Here is a 16,331-nt window from a genome sequence, read left to right on the forward strand (position 1 = left end):
ATCCATTGGGGAGGGGTTGGGGCGGTTTGGGGAGGGGCTGGAACATGTCATGGGGAGGGGGTTGGAACATCTAGTGGGGAGGGGTTGGAACATCTAATGGAGAGGGGTTGGAACATCTATTGTGGAGGGGTTTGAACATCTAGTGGGGAGGGTACTGGAATATATCTAGTGGGGAGGTGGTTGGAACATCTAGTGGGGAGGTGGTTGGAACATCTAGTGGAGAGGGGTTGGAGAATCTAGTGGGGAGGGGGCTGGAACATCTAGTGGGCAGGGTACTGGAATATATCTAGTGGGGAGGTGGTTGGAACATCTAGTGGGGAGGTGGTTGGAACATCTAGTGGGGAGGGGGTTGGAGATCTAGTGGGGAGGGGTTGGAACATCTAGTGGGGAGGGGTTGGAACATCTAGTGGGGAGATGGTTGGAAAATCTAGTGGGGAGGGGTTGGAACTTCCAGCGGGGAGCGGTTGGAGAATCTGGTGGGGAGGGGGTTGGAGAATGTAGTGGGGAGGTGGTTGGAACATCTAGTGGGGAGGGGGCTGGAACATCTAGTGGGGAGGGGGCTGGAATATATCTAGTGGGGAGGTGGTTGGAACATCTAGTGGGGAGGGGGCTGGAACATCTAGTGGGGAGGGGGCTGGAACATCTAGTGGGGAGGAGGCTGGAACATCTAGTTGGGAGGAGGCTGGAACATCTAGTTGGGAGGAGGCTGGAACATCTAGTGGGGAGGGGTTGGAACTTCCAGCGGGGAGCGGTTGGAGAATCTGGTGGGGAGGGGGTTGGAGAATGTAGTGGGGAGGGGTTTGAACATCTAGTGGGGAGGGGATTGGAGCATCTAGTGGGGTAGGGTTGGAACATCTAATGGGGAGGGGTTTGGAACATCTAGTGGGGAGGTGGTTGGAACATCTAGTGGGGAGGGGGTTGGAGAATCTAGTGGGGAGGGGGTTGGAGAATCTGGGGGGTGGAGAATCTAGTGGGGAGGGGTTGGAACATCTAGTGGGGAGGGGGTTGGAACATCTAGTGGGGAGGTGGTTGGAACATCTAGTGGGGAGGGGGTGGAACTTCCAGCGGGGAGCGGTTGGAGAATCTGGTGGGGAGGGGGTTGGAGAATGTAGTGGGGAGGGGTTGGAACATCTAGTGGGGAGGGGATTGGAGCATCTAGTGGGGTAGGGTTGGAACATCTAATGGGGAGGGGTTTGGAACATCTAGTGGGGAGGTGGTTGGAACATCTAGTGGGGAGGGGGTTGGAGAATCTAGTGGGGAGGGGGTTGGAGAATCTGGGGGGGGTGGAGAATCTAGTGGGGAGGGGTTGGAACATCTAGTGGGGAGGGGGTTGGAACATCTAGTGGGGAGGTGGTTGGAACATCTAGTGGGGAGGGGGTTGGAGAATCTAGTGGGGAGGGGTTGGAACATCTCGTGGGGAGGGGTTGGAACATCCATTGGGGAGGGGTTGGGGCGGTTTGGGGGAGGGGGCTGGAACATGTCATGGGGAGGGGATTGGAACATCTAGTGGGGAGGGGTTGGAACATCTAATGGAGAGGGGTTGGAACATCTATTGTGGAGGGGTTTGAACATCTAGTGGGGAGGGTACTGGAATATATCTAGTGGGGAGGTGGTTGGAACATCTAGTGGGGAGGGGTTGGAACATCTAGTGGGGAGGGGGTTGGAACATCTAGTGGGGAGGTGGTTGGAACATCTAGTGGAGAGGGGGTTGGAGAATCTAGTGGGGAGGGGGCTGGAACATCTAGTGGGCAGGGTACTGGAATATATCTAGTGGGGAGGTGGTTGGAACATCTAGTGGGGAGGTGGTTGGAACATCTAGTGGGGAGGGGGTTGGAGATCTAGTGGGGAGGGGTTGGAACATCTAGTGGGGAGGGGTTGGAACATCTAGTGGGGAGATGGTTGGAAAATCTAGTGGGGAGGGGTTGGAACTTCCAGCGGGGAGCGGTTGGAGAATCTGGTGGGGAGGGGGTTGGAGAATGTAGTGGGGAGGTGGTTGGAACATCTAGTGGGGAGGGGGTTGGAGAATCTAGTGGGGAGGGGTTGGAACATCTAGTGGGGAGGTGGTTGGAGCATCTAGTGGAGAGGAGGTTGGAGAATCTAGTGGGGGGGGTTGGAACATCTAGTGGGGAGGTGGTTGGAACATCTAGTGGGGAGGGGGTTGGAGAATCTAGTGGGGAGGGGTTGGAACATCTAATGGGGAGATGTTTGAACATCCATTGGGGAGGGGTTGGGGCGGTTTGGGGGAGGGGGCTGGAACATGTCATGGGGAGGGGATTGGAACATCTAGTGGGGAGGGGTTGGAACATCTAGTGGGGAGGGGTTGGAACATCTAGTGGGGAGGTGGTTGGAACATCTAGTGGAGAGGGGGTTGGAGAATCTAGTGGGGAGGGGGCTGGAACATCTAGTGGGCAGGGTACTGGAATATATCTAGTGGGGAGGTGGTTGGAACATCTAGTGGGGAGGTGGTTGGAACATCTAGTGGGGAGGGGTTGGAGATCTAGTGGGGAGGGGTTGGAACATCTAGTGGGGAGGGGTTGGAACATCTAGTGGGGAGGGGTTGGAAGGTCCAGCGGGGAGCGGTTGGAGAATCTGGTGGGGAGGGGGTTGGAGAATGTAGTGGGGAGGGGTTGGAACATCTAGTGGGGAGGGGATTGGAGCATCTAGTGGGGTAGGGTTGGAACATCTAATGGGGAGGGGTTTGGAACATCTAGTGGGGAGGTGGTTGGAACATCTAGTGGGGAGGGGGTTGGAGAATCTAGTGGGGAGGGGTTGGAGAATCTGGGGGGTGGAGAATCTAGTGGGGAGGGGTTGGAACATCTAGTGGGGAGGGGTTGGAGAATGTAGTGGGGAGGGGTTGGAACATCTAGTGGGGAGGGGATTGGAGCATCTAGTGGGGTAGGGTTGGAACATCTAATGGGGAGGGGTTTGGAACATCTAGTGGGGAGGTGGTTGGAACATCTAGTGGGGAGGGGGTTGGAGAATCTAGTGGGGAGGGGTTGGAGAATCTGGGGGGGTGGAGAATCTAGTGGGGAGGGGTTGGAACATCTAGTGGGGAGGGGGTTGGAGAATGTAGTGGGGAGGGGTTGGTACATCGAGTGGGGAGGGGATTGGAGCATCTAGTGGGGTAGGGTTGGAACATCTAATGGGGAGGGGTTTGGAACATCTAGTGGGGAGGTGGTTGGAACATCTAGTGGGGAGGGGTTGGAGAATCTAGTGGGGAGGGGTTGGAACATCTAGTGGGGAGGGGTTGGAGAATCTAGTGGGGAGGGGTTGGAACATCTAGTGGGGAGGGGTTGGAACATCTAGTGGGGAGGTGGTTGGAACATCTAGTGGGGAGGGGGTTGGAGAATCTAGTGGGGAGGTGGTTGGAACATCTCGTGGGGAGGGGTTGGAACATCCATTGGGGAGGGGTTGGGGCGGTTTGGGGGAGGGGGCTGGAACATGTCATGGGGAGGGGATTGGAACATCTAGTGGGGAGGGGATTGGAACATCTAGTGGGGAGGGGTTGGAACATCTAATGGGGAGGGGTTGGAACATCTAGTGGGGAGGGGAATGGAACATCTATTCTGGAGGGGTTTGAACATCTAGTGGGGAGGGGTTGGGGCGGTTTGTGTGGAGGGGGCTGGAACATCTAGCGGGGAGGGGTTGGAACATCTAGTGGGGAGGGGTTTGGAACATCTAGTGGGGAGGTGGTTGGAACATCTAGTGGAGAGTAGGTTGGAGAATCTAGTGGGAAGGGGTTGGAACATCTAGTGGGGAGGTGGTTGGAACATCTAGTGGGGAGGGGGTTGGAGAATCTAGTGGGGAGGGGTTGGAACATCTAGTGGGGAGGTGGTTGGAGCATCTAGTGGAGAGGAGGTTGGAGAATCTAGTGGGGGGTTGGAACATCTAGTGGGGAGGTGGTTGGAACATCTAGTGGGGAGGGGGTTGGAGAATCTAGTGGGGAGGGGTTGGAACATCTAATGGGGAGATGTTTGAACATCCATTGGGGAGGGGTTGGGGCGGTTTGGGGGAGGGGGCTGGAACATGTCATGGGGAGGGGATTGGAACATCTAGTGGGGAGGGGTTGGAACATCTAGTGGGGAGGGGTTGGAACATCTAGTGGGGAGGTGGTTGGAACATCTAGTGGAGAGGGGTTGGAGAATCTAGTGGGGAGGGGCTGGAACATCTAGTGGGCAGGGTACTGGAATATATCTAGTGGGGAGGTGGTTGGAACATCTAGTGGGGAGGTGGTTGGAACATCTAGTGGGGAGGGGGTTGGAGATCTAGTGGGGAGGGGTTGGAACATCTAGTGGGGAGGGGTTGGAACATCTAGTGGGGAGGGGTTGGAAGGTCCAGCGGGGAGCGGTTGGAGAATCTGGTGGGGAGGGGGTTGGAGAATGTAGTGGGGAGGGGTTGGAACATCTAGTGGGGAGGGGATTGGAGCATCTAGTGGGGTAGGGTTGGAACATCTAATGGGGAGGGGTTTGGAACATCTAGTGGGGAGGGGGTTGGAACATCTAGTGGGGAGGGGGTTGGAGATCTAGTGGGGAGGGGTTGGAACATCTAGTGGGGAGGTGGTTGGAACATCTAGTGGGGAGGGGGTTGGATAATCTAGTGGGGAGGGGGTTGGAGAATCTGGGGGGGGGGGGGTGGAGAATCTAGTGGGGAGGGGTTGGAACATCTAGTGGGGAGGGGGTTGGAGAATGTAGTGGGGAGGGGTTGGAACATCTAGTGGGGAGGGGATTGGAGCATCTAGTGGGGTAGGGTTGGAACATCTAATGGGGAGGGGTTTGGAACATCTAGTGGGGAGGTGGTTGGAACATCTAGTGGGGAGGGGGTTGGAGAATCTAGTGGGGAGGGGTTGGAACATCTAGTGGGGAGGGGGTTGGAGAATCTAGTGGGGAGGGGTTGGAACATCTAGTGGGGGGGGGTTGGAACATCTAGTGGGGAGGTGGTTGGAACATCTAGTGGGGAGGGGGTTGGAGAATCTAGTGGGGAGGGGTTGGAACATCTAGTGGGGAGGGGGTTGGAGAATCTAGTGGGGAGGTGGTTGGAACATCTCGTGGGGAGGGGTTGGAACATCCATTGGGGAGGGGTTGGGGCGGTTTGGGGGGGGGGGCTGGAACATGTCATGGGGAGGGGATTGGAACATCTAGTGGGGAGGGGATTGGAACATCTAGTGGGGAGGGGTTGGAACATCTAATGGGGAGGGGTTGGAACATCTAGTGGGGAGGGGAATGGAACATCTATTCTGGAGGGGTTTGAACATCTAGTGGGGAGGGGTTGGGGCGGTTTGTGTGGAGGGGGCTGGAACATCTAGCGAGGAGGGGTTGGAACATCTAGTGGGGAGGGGTTTGGAACATCTAGTGGGGAGGTGGTTGGAACATCTAGTGGAGAGTAGGTTGGAGAATCTAGTGGGGAGGGGTTGGAACATCTAGTGGGGAGGTGGTTGGAACATCTAGTGGGGAGGGGGTTGGAGAATCTAGTGGGGAGGGGTTGGAACATCTAGTGGGGAGATGTTTGAACATCCATTGGGGAGGGTTTGGGGCGGATTTGGTGGAGGGGGCTGGAACATGTCATGGGGAGGGGTTGGAACATCTAGTGGGGAGGGGGTTGGAACATCTAGTGGGGAGGTGGTTGGAACATCTAGTGGAGAGGGGGGTGGAGAATCTAGTGGGGAGGGGTTGGAACATCTAGTGGGGAGGTGGTTGGAACATCTAGTGGGGAGGGGGTTGGAGAATCTAGTGGGGAGGGGTTGGAACATCTAGTGGGGAGGGGTTGGAGAATCTAGTGGGGAGGGGTTGGAACATCTAGTGGGGAGGGGTTGGAACATCTAGTGGGGAGGTGGTTGGAACATCTAGTGGGGAGGGGGTTGGAGAATCTAGTGGGGAGGTGGTTGGAACATCTCGTGGGGAGGGGTTGGAACATCCATTGGGGAGGGGTTGGGGCGGTTTGGGGGAGGGGGCTGGAACATGTCATGGGGAGGGGATTGGAACATCTAGTGGGGAGGGGATTGGAACATCTAGTGAGGAGGGGTTGGAACATCTAATGGGGAGGGGTTGGAACATCCAGTGGGGAGGGAATGGAACATCTATTCTGGAGGGGTTTGAACATCTAGTGGGGAGGGGTTGGGGCGGTTTGTGTGGAGGGGGCTGGAACATCTAGCGAGGAGGGGTTGGAACATCTAGTGGGGAGATGTTTGAACATCCATTGGGGAGGGGTTGGGGCGGTTTGGGGGAGGGGGCTGGAACATGTCATGGGGAGGGGTTGGAACATCTAGTGGGGAGGGGGTTGGAACATCTAGTGGGGAGGTGGTTGGAACATCTAGTGGAGAGGGGGGTGGAGAATCTAGTGGGGAGGGGTTGGAACATCTAGTGGGGAGGTGGTTGGAACATCTAGTGGGGAGGGGTTGGAGAATCTAGTGGGGAGGGGTTGGAACATCTAGTGGGGAGGGGTTGGAGCATCGAGTGGGGAGGGGTAGGAACATCCATTGGGGAGGGGTTGGGGCGGTTTGGGGGAGGGGCTGGAACATGACATGGGGAGGGGATTGGAACATCTAGTGGGGAGGGGATTGGAACATCTAGTGGGGAGGGGTTGGAACATCTAATGGGGAGGGGTTGGACTATCTAGTGGGGAGGGGAATGGAACATCTATTGTGGAGGGGTTTGAACATCTAGTGGGGAGGGGTTGGGGCGGTTTGTGTGGAGGGGGCTGGAACATCTAGCGAGGAGGGGTTGGAACATCTAGTGGGGAGGGGTTTGGAACATCTAGTGGGGAGGTGGTTGGAACATCTAGTGGAGAGTAGGTTGGAGAATCTAGTGGGGAGGGGTTGGAACATCTAGTGGGGAGGTGGTTGGAACATCTAGTGGGGAGGGGGTTGGAGAATCTAGTGGGGAGGGGTTGGAACATCTAGTGGGGAGATGTTTGAACATCCATAGGGGAGGGGTTGGGGCGGTTTGGGGGAGGGGGCTGGAACATGTCATGGGGAGGGGTTGGAACATCTAGTGGGGAGGTGGTTGGAACATCTAGTGGAGAGGGGGTTGGAGAATCTTGTGGGGAGGGGTTGGAACATCTAGTGGGGAGGTGGTTGGAACATCTAGTGGGGAGGGGGTTGGAGAATCTAGTGGGGAGGGGTTGGAACATCTAGTGGGGAGGGGTTGGAGCATCGAGTGGGGAGGGGGCTGGAACATCTAGTGGGGAGGGGGTTAGAACATCTAGTGGGGAGGGTGTTGGATCATCTGGTGGGGAGGGTGTTGGATCATCTAGTGGGGAGGGAGATAGAACTTTAAAAAATATATATATATTTCACCTTTATTTAACCAGGTAGGCTAGTTGAGAACAAGTTCTCATTTGCAACTGCGACCTGGCCAAGATAAAGCATAGCAGTGTGAACAGACAACACAGAGTTACACATGGAGTAAACAATTAACAAGTCAATAACACAGTAGAAAAAAAGGGGAGCCTATATACAATATGTGCAAAAGGCATGAGGAGGTAGGCGAATAATTACAATTTTGCAGATTAACACTGGAGTGATAAATGATCAGATGGTCATGTACAGGTAGAGATATTGGTGTGCAAAAGAGCAGAAAAGTAAATTAATAAAAACAGTGTGGGGATGAGGTAGGTGAAAATGGATGGGCTATTTACCAATAGACTATGTACAGCCGCAGCGATCGGTTAGCTGCTCAGATAGCTGATGTTTGAAGTTGGTGAGGGAGATTGAAGTCTCCAACTTCAGCGATGTTTGCAATTCGTTCCAGTCACAGGCAGCAAAGTACTGGAACGAAAAGGCGGCCAAATGAGGTGTTGGCTTTTGGGATGATCAGTGAGATACACCTGCTGGAGTGCGTGCTACGGATGGGTGTTGCCATTGTGACCAGTGAACTGAGATAAGGCGGAGCTTTACCTAGCATGGACTTGTAGATGACCTGGAGCCAGTGGGTCTGGCGACGAATATGTAGCGAGGTCCAGCCGACTAGAGCATACAAGTCGCAGTGGTGGGTGGTATAAGGTGCTTTAGTGACAAAACGGATGGCACTGTGATAAACTGCATCCAGTTTGCTGAGTAGAGTGTTGGAAGCAATTTTGTAGATGACATCGCCGAAGTTGAGGATCGGAAGGATAGTCAGTTTTACTAGGGTAAGCTTGGCGGCGTGAGTGACGGAGGCTTTGTTGCGGAATAGAAAGCCGACTCTTGATTTCATTTTCGATTGGAGATGTTTGATATGAGTCTGGAAGGAGAGTTTGCAGTCCAGCCAGACACCTAGGTACTTATAGATGTCCACATATTCAAGGTCGGAACCATCCAGGGTGGTGATGCTAGTCGGGCATGCGGGTGCAGGCAGCGATGGGTTGAAAAGCATGCATTTGGTTTTACTAGCGTTTAAGAGCAGTTGGAGGCCAAGGAAGGAGTGTTGTATGGCATTGAAGCTCGTTTGGAGGTTAGATAGCACAGTGTCCAATGACGGGCCGAAAGTATATAGAATGGTGTCGTCTGCGTGGGGAGGGTGTTGGATCATCTAGTGGGGAGGGGATTAGATAATCTAGTGGGGAGGGTGTTGGATCATCTAGTGGGGAGGGGGTTAGACCATCTAGTGGGGAGGGTGTTGGATAATCTATTGGGGAGGGGGTTGGATCATCTAGTGGGGAGGGTGTTGGATCATCTAGTGGGGAGGGGGTTAGAACATCTAGTGGGGAGGGGTTGGATCATCTAGTGGGGAGGGGGTTAGAACATCTAGTGGGGAGGGGTTTGAACATTTAGTGGGGAGGGGTTTGAACATCTAGTGGGGAGGGGTTTGGAACATCTAGTGGTGAGGGGGTTGGATCATCTAGTGGGGAACGGGTTGGAACATCTAGTGAGGAGGGGGTTGAAGCATCTAGTGGGGAGGTGTTCGAACATCCATTGGGGAGGGGTTGGGGCGGTCTGGGGGAGGGGTCTGGAACATATAGTGGGGAGGAGATTTGAACATCTAGTGGGGAGGGGATTGAACATCTAGTGGGGAGGGGTTGGAACATCTAGTGGGGAGGGGATTGGAACATCTAGTGGGGAGGGGTTGGGGCATCTAGTGGGGAGGGGTTGGAGCATCTAGTGGGTGGGGTTGGAACATCTAGTGGGGAGGGGTTGGGACAACTAGTGGGGAGGGTTGGGACAACTAGTGGGGAGGGGTTGGGGCAGTTTGTGGAGAGGGGGCTGTGGACTCTGGGCTGATCGGGGAGCAAGCTTGCGAAGGAGGAGGTGGGCTGGGATATTTGCCTGCAAACCATGACCACATTCCTCTTCCACTTGTTTTTACTCATGTTTTCTATTATAACTGGATTTTAGATTTTCAAGACCAATACATGTCTTTATCAATCATGCTAACATTTGTAGGTGTGTAATACAACGGACAGCAGTTACAAGTAAACATCTCACAATAGGAAAGTAGGAGCTTAAAATTCTTGGTCCCCTCGATTACTGTCCACTGCTCACCCTCTTAATTCCACCAAAACATTTAAAGCAACCTTTTCCGTCAGACTCTTTTGTGGACAACCAAATGCATATGCATGCACATAATCATCCACCCAGAGTAATATTGTTCCTATTCATTCAAGCCTTCATTATACAGATACAGTACACGTGGAGCACTTGGGACCTCAGTGGCACCTTTAGTCCCATCCTAAACATTTTGGAAGAGAAATGCATTTCATAATGGAATATGAGAGTCAACATGCACATTGTCTAATTATGTTAATAGTAAATCCAATTATGCATTTAGCTGTAGTGTAATGCCTGAGAACCTGACAAGGACCGGTGACAATGGGGTCTTCCACTGTGGAGTGGAACCAACTCACAAATAGTACACTACAATCAGTAGATTGGGTGTTCAGGGATGACCAATGATTGTTATTGGCACACCTTTTACACTTACCTGTTTTCAATGCCCTGCCCCTCCACGTGAAAATGTACAGGAAAATGTACAGGAAAATCACATACAAGACAAGTCGAAACTATCTGTATGGCATTGTCTTTGACAGCTAACCTCAATAGCAGTGCAAATGCAATCGTTATGAGTCACTAATACTTGGCAGACTGTTGTTTAAGTGATATTGCACATGGATATGTTCTGTTTCTGTGCATTACAAATAAGCATTGCAGCTCTCCAACTCCTGATCAATGTGATTTTGACTTTAGTCAGAGAACATGAAGCACTTTCTAAATTAACCAACTGTCAGCGTCCACACTAATGAATGTTTACTAAACTTGAAAGTGCACATAGGCTACACTGAGAACCATAATTACAAATATGCCTTCAACAGCTATTTGTTTCTTGGTTGACAGAAAACATAAAAAGTGGGTCTTAAAATGAGCACACAAAGCTCACAAAAAAATGTATTTCAAACTATTTCAAGCCCGTTTTGATCCCTCAAGACATCCTATCAGTAACATGTCCCTGATCGGTGAAGAAACTGCGAAACACAGTCAACCCAGCAATTAGTGCAAATTAACAGACATTTTAAAAAATGTCTTTGCTTAGAAAATGGCTGCTTTGTAGTTCAAACAAATTCCACTTTGGCCTTGGAGTGGGAGTTTTTCCAGCGAATGCTTAAATCCTAAAATAAGTACTGCAATCTTCTGGCACAGACGTACTGTAATGCTTTAAAAACAATTTAGCAACTGTCATCGCTGTAATTACAGTAACTAATTACCATCCTAGGCAAACAAATAGCTTAACATAATATGCAGGCCCAATCAATTTTGAAGAAATGCAAATTCCAAAAGCAAAAAAAAAGAATCATTTTGGCAAACCTGAAAGGGAATACAGGGAAATAATACACTTTGTTTTATCCACACATAATTCCCAGGGAATATCATATCATGAATATTTGCATTCAGTTCTTATCAGTACATTTGCATTTGCCTCTTATCAGTCGGCAAGCCAGGCACAGCCAGATAGGGAGAGCTGCCTCCACGCAATACACACATTTCTAATGAGTCACGTCCCAGCCTGATATCATTTTGGCTAGAACTTTATCACCAAAACGAGGAGGTCATTTTTTCGTGGAGTTGGCTCATCTTGCAACTGTCTTTTGAGTTTTTTTCTTTTTTGATGTGATTCAACTGAGATTCATTTTTTAAAGCCCAACAAAAAGGATTATTTTCTCTCTTCCCCCAACTGCAACAGCTCATATCAGTGGCACGTATGCCTGCAATGATTATCACTGTGTCATAAAATGTTTCAGTTTTATCCGAGTATTATTTTATTTGCCACAGCATCCCCCTCTGAACAGACAGAGCTCATCTGCATGAAGAGAACAGCACCATTTGAAGCAGCAGCAGCAGTAGCAGTGTCGACAGGCAGGCCAGGCGACAGGCTACATACACAGACAGCTCCAACTTCCCATTTCATTTAGTATATATATGCAACAGTCTCCGCAGGGGAAATTTTAAGTAATTGTTTGATAGCGTTTTTGAAAAAGGTATTCCACAATAACAATTTCATGGTGCATTGCAGAGTATAATTATAAATGTGTATTTTCTCCTGAACGGCCGAGTCGAGGAAACACTGCAGGTCAAGTAAAGGATCCTAGTCAAATGGTCGTCTCATTAGTCCAATCTGTTTCTTCCTGCTAATTATTTTTTTCACTCTCTCAACTACTCTGGATTGTCCCACACTGCGTGTATAAGTGTTATGAATAATGATTTTCATTGTAAAATTGTTGTTCGTGCAAATATGTTTTGCATTAATTACAATGTTGATGTGACAAAATGTTAAACATTCTTTTGATGTAACGTAATCATGCATTTATATGCAGCTTGCTCTGTTTTCTTAATGCTTTCTGACAGTTCACAGATTTTTATTCGCCGGTAGTTTTGCGTGGAATTAAAATGGCACAAGAGGGGGGAAATAAATAAAGACAACGGAATGATTCAGATAAACCAGACATGTCATCAGTATTGAGATAGACACACTGTAAATAATTCAAGTCAATGATTAGTTTTTTAAGCTAATATAAATGTACATCATAAATAGTCAGTGAAAGGGACCATGGCAGATGATTGACCCTCCGTGTGACACACAATGCACCTGTGACTGCAGTGGTTTTAGTGTAGCGATAAGGTACAATATAGTACAGTCCAATACAATACAGTACAATACACAGTACAGTACAATACAATACAGTACAATACAGTATAATACAATACACAGTATAGTACAATACAGTACAGTATAATACATAGTACAGTCCAATACAATACAGTATAGTACAATACACAGTACAGTACAGTATAATACACAGTACAATACACAGTACTGTATAGTACAATACACAGTACAGTACATGCAGAGGCCCATGCAGAAAACAATAGACAGGTGTGAAACACCAAAACAGAGACGTCTCTTATTCTCCAAGGCTTCCTTGGTTAGGGACTTTATCTCAGGAGAATAAGCTGGGAGGGAATGTGAGGATGAATGTATTTATCTCCAACCGTTTGCCAGCCCAGAGAAATCTTTATTCCTATGTAAAACTAGGATACTGGATGGTTTTGGAGGTTGGTCCCTTCTCTGTGTGCTGTATGGCTGCTGCAGCTTGGTAGAGGGCAGCCAGCCGGCTTCACCGCAAGTATTTCCTTTAAATCTTATCTCACCCTTTGTTTAAACAGAGGAGCAAAGACATTCCACTTTGCCAGCCCTTGAACACATTGAGGCTCCATTCTGTTGTATTTCTGCAAGGAAATTGTCACAACATTACAAGGCAAATTCAGGGATTGAGGTGCAATATGTGTTTGCAACATATATAGCAAGCACAATATTTTGTATATAAAAAAGGACAGACGGCCGGACGAACGGACAGACGGACGAACAGATAGACAGCAGTAAAGTCAGGCTGGTGGTTGTCTCCACGTGCCCCTTCTCCCCTTCTAGGCTTCTTCCAGGCTTCTCCCAGGCTTCTCCCATGATTATTCTAGGCTTACATTTACATTTACATTTAAGTAATTTAGCAGACGCTCTTATCCAGAGCGACTTACAAATTAGTGCATACACCTTATGACATCCAGTGGAACAGCCACTTGCATCTAAATCTTTTTTTTTTTTTGGGGGAGAAGGGGGGTGAGAAGGATTACTTACCCTTACTTACCCTATCCTAGGTATTCCTTGAAGAGGTGGGGTTTCAGGTGTCTCCGGAAGGTGGTGATTGACTCCGCTGTCCTGGCGTCGTGAGGGAGTTTGTTCCACCATTGGGGGCCAGAGCAGCGAACAGTTTTGACTGGGCTGAGCGGGAACTGTACTTCCTCAGTGGTAGGGAGGCGAGCAGGCCAGAGGTGGATGAACGCAGTGCCCTTGTTTGGGTGTAGGGCCTGATCAGAGCCTGGAGGTACTGAGGTGCCGTTCCCCTCACAGCTCCGTAGGCAAGCACCATGGTCTTGTAGCGGATGCGAGCTTCAACTGGAAGCCAGTGGAGAGAGCGGAGGAGCGGGGTGACGTGAGAGAACTTGGGAAGGTTGAACACCAGACGGGCTGCGGCGTTCTGGATGAGTTGTAGGGGTTTAATGGCACAGGCAGGAGCCCAGCCAACAGCGAGTTGCAGTAATCAAGACGGGAGATGACAAGTGCCTGGATTAGGACCTGCGCCGCTTCCTGTGTGAGGCAGGGTCGTACTCTGCGGATGTTGTAGAGCATGAACCTACAGGAACGGGACACCGCCTTGATGTTAGTTGAGAACGTCAGGGTGTTGTCCAGGATCACGCCAAGGTTCTTAGCGCTCTGGGAGGAGGACACAATGGAGTTGTCAACCGTGATGGCGAGATCATGGAACGGGCAGTCCTTCCCGGGAGGAAGAGGAGCTCCGTCTTGCTGAGGTTCAGCTTGAGGTGGTGATCCGTCATCCACACTGATATGTCTGCCAGACATGCAGAGATGCGATTCGCCACCTGGTCATCAGAAGGGGGAAAGGAGAAGATTAATTGTGTGTCGTCTGCATAGCAATGATAGGAGAGACCATGTGAGGTTATGACAGAGCCAAGTGACTTGGTGTATAGCGAGAATAAGAGAGGGCCTAGAACAGAGCCCTGGGGGACACCAGTGGTGAGAGCGCGTGGTGAGGAGACAGATTCTCGCCACGCCACCTGGTAGGAGCGACCTGTCAGGTAGGACGCAATCCAAGCGTGGGCCGCGCCGGAGATGCCCAACTCGGAGAGGGTGGAGAGGAGGATCTGATGGTTCACAGCGTTCACGGCTTCTCCCAGGCTTCTTCCAGGCCTGCCAAGGTGTGCCAGGAGCTTAGTGCTATATGGATCAGTCCAACAGCACACCATACTCTGCTCTGGTCTCCCTCACACTGTTTTTCAGCAGGCTGCCTCTGCCTGCCACTAACCCCATTAGCCACGTACAGCCAATAGTCAATAGGCTTGCTGTGTGTCTCTGTCTGTATCTACCTCTCTCTCTGCCAGTCCTATCTACAGTATATATCTACTAGTCTCTATCCCTCTTCCCTCTCTCTCTCTCTCCCATTTTCTCTCTCTCTCCCCCCTCTTTCCATCTCTATCCCCTCCTCTCTCTCTCCATCTCTCTCGCTCTCCGTCTCTCTCCCTCTCTCTCCATGCGCCAGCGTTAGGTCCAGAGTCAGGTTCTTGGTACATGTGAGGTCGGCGCATTAGTGCCCCATTCTTCCCCCTCTCTCAGAGGGGGTCCACTGTCTGCTCCGACTTCTACAACTGGTGAGCTGCCATCGAACCAAAACACTGTTAATCACAACCTCATGAGTGACTAAAGGCCTCACAAATGAGCACAGAGATGGTGTTTGCCGAGCGAGGATATGGGGGCCTTCCAAGGCAACAGAGCAGCAGGCCAGTCTTTGTCTGTGGATCTGGGGCCGCATTCTGTTTGGCTGCCTTTGGGGCCAGTGGGGACAGGATAGAGAGTCTTTGAACACAGCATTTGCAGCTTTTGAAAATAAGCTTGTGGGTGATGGAGATGTTGCTCGGGCATAATGGATGGAGACTGAGATTAAACTGAACCTCTGTCTATTTCTAGACAGTTGATACTGTTAGGAGTAGCAGAGATGTATTTAGATGGAATAGGCTGCTGCTGTGGTGGAAAGCTACAGTTCTGTATTAACCAATGCGAAAGTGACTTCAGAGGTCTTTTGATTCAGTAACTTAGTGCCATCAAATTCAACTATTATCTGTATGATCTTTGGCTTTCACGCAAACATACACATGCACACACACAGACAAACACAAACACGAACACATACTGAAAATGGACTGTTTAGAGCGGGTGAAATAGCATATGATGGAAGACAGAGTCTGGGCTGGGTGGAGTAGTACTGATTAAGTGATTGGGAGCATTCTGTTACTGAAATGCTCTCTGCAATCCTGACGATAACATCATCTGTGGCTTATCTCTATTCTTGAACTAATTTTAAACATTCCCCTCTGCTCTCTCTTCACTACATACTGTCCTCTTCTTTTGGCATCCACTTTCATTACTGGACTTATCTCATACATCCTTCCTCTCTGTCACTCTGTTTATGTGTGGCAGGGGTTTGAAGATTAGCTGTTCCCACATACTCCTAACACCCTTTTATAATGAAGGCTAGCTCCCATCCAGCTGCATTGCACGCCGGTGCACTGCAGTGTGCAGGCCACTGCAGTGCTAGGAAGGAACTAAAGATGTATTTATAGTTGAGGTAAATTAATTAGACTATCTGTGGAAAGATGGACCCGAAAACAGATGCATTTAATCTGGCAATGCGTTTTTTATTTAATAGTTGATCCTATGGAAAATACAATGTCTGCTACCATATAATAGTATAGTATATCCCCCCCCAGCCCTTTTTCCACATTTTGTGACGTTACAGCCTTATTCTAAAATGTATTAAATATTTGTTTCCCTCATCAATCTACGCACAATACCCCATAATGACAAAGCGAAAACAGTTTTTTAGAAATGTTTGTTAATTTATTAAAAATAAAAACAGAAATACCTTATTTACGTAAGTATTCAGACCCTTTGCTATGAGACTCGAAATTGAGCTCAAGTGCATCCTATTTCCATTGATCATCCTTGAGATGTTACTACAACTTGATTGGAGTGGTAAATTCAATTGATTAAGGTCCCAGAGTTGACAGTGTACGTCAGAGCAAAAACCAAGCCACCAAGCCAAACCAAGCCACGAGGTCGAAGAGGTCGTAGAGCTCCGAGACAGGATTGTGTCGAGGCACAGATCTTGGGAAGGGTACCAAAAAATGTCTGCAGCAATGAATGTCTCCAAGAACCCATTGGCCATCATTCTTAAATGGAAAAAGTTTGGAACCACCAAGACTCTTCCTAGAGCTGGCTTCCCGGCCAAACTGAGCAATC

The sequence above is a fragment of the Oncorhynchus keta genome, chromosome 31, assembly GCF_023373465.1.
Source record: "Oncorhynchus keta strain PuntledgeMale-10-30-2019 chromosome 31, Oket_V2, whole genome shotgun sequence".
NCBI classification, from domain to species: domain Eukaryota; kingdom Metazoa; phylum Chordata; class Actinopteri; order Salmoniformes; family Salmonidae; genus Oncorhynchus; species Oncorhynchus keta.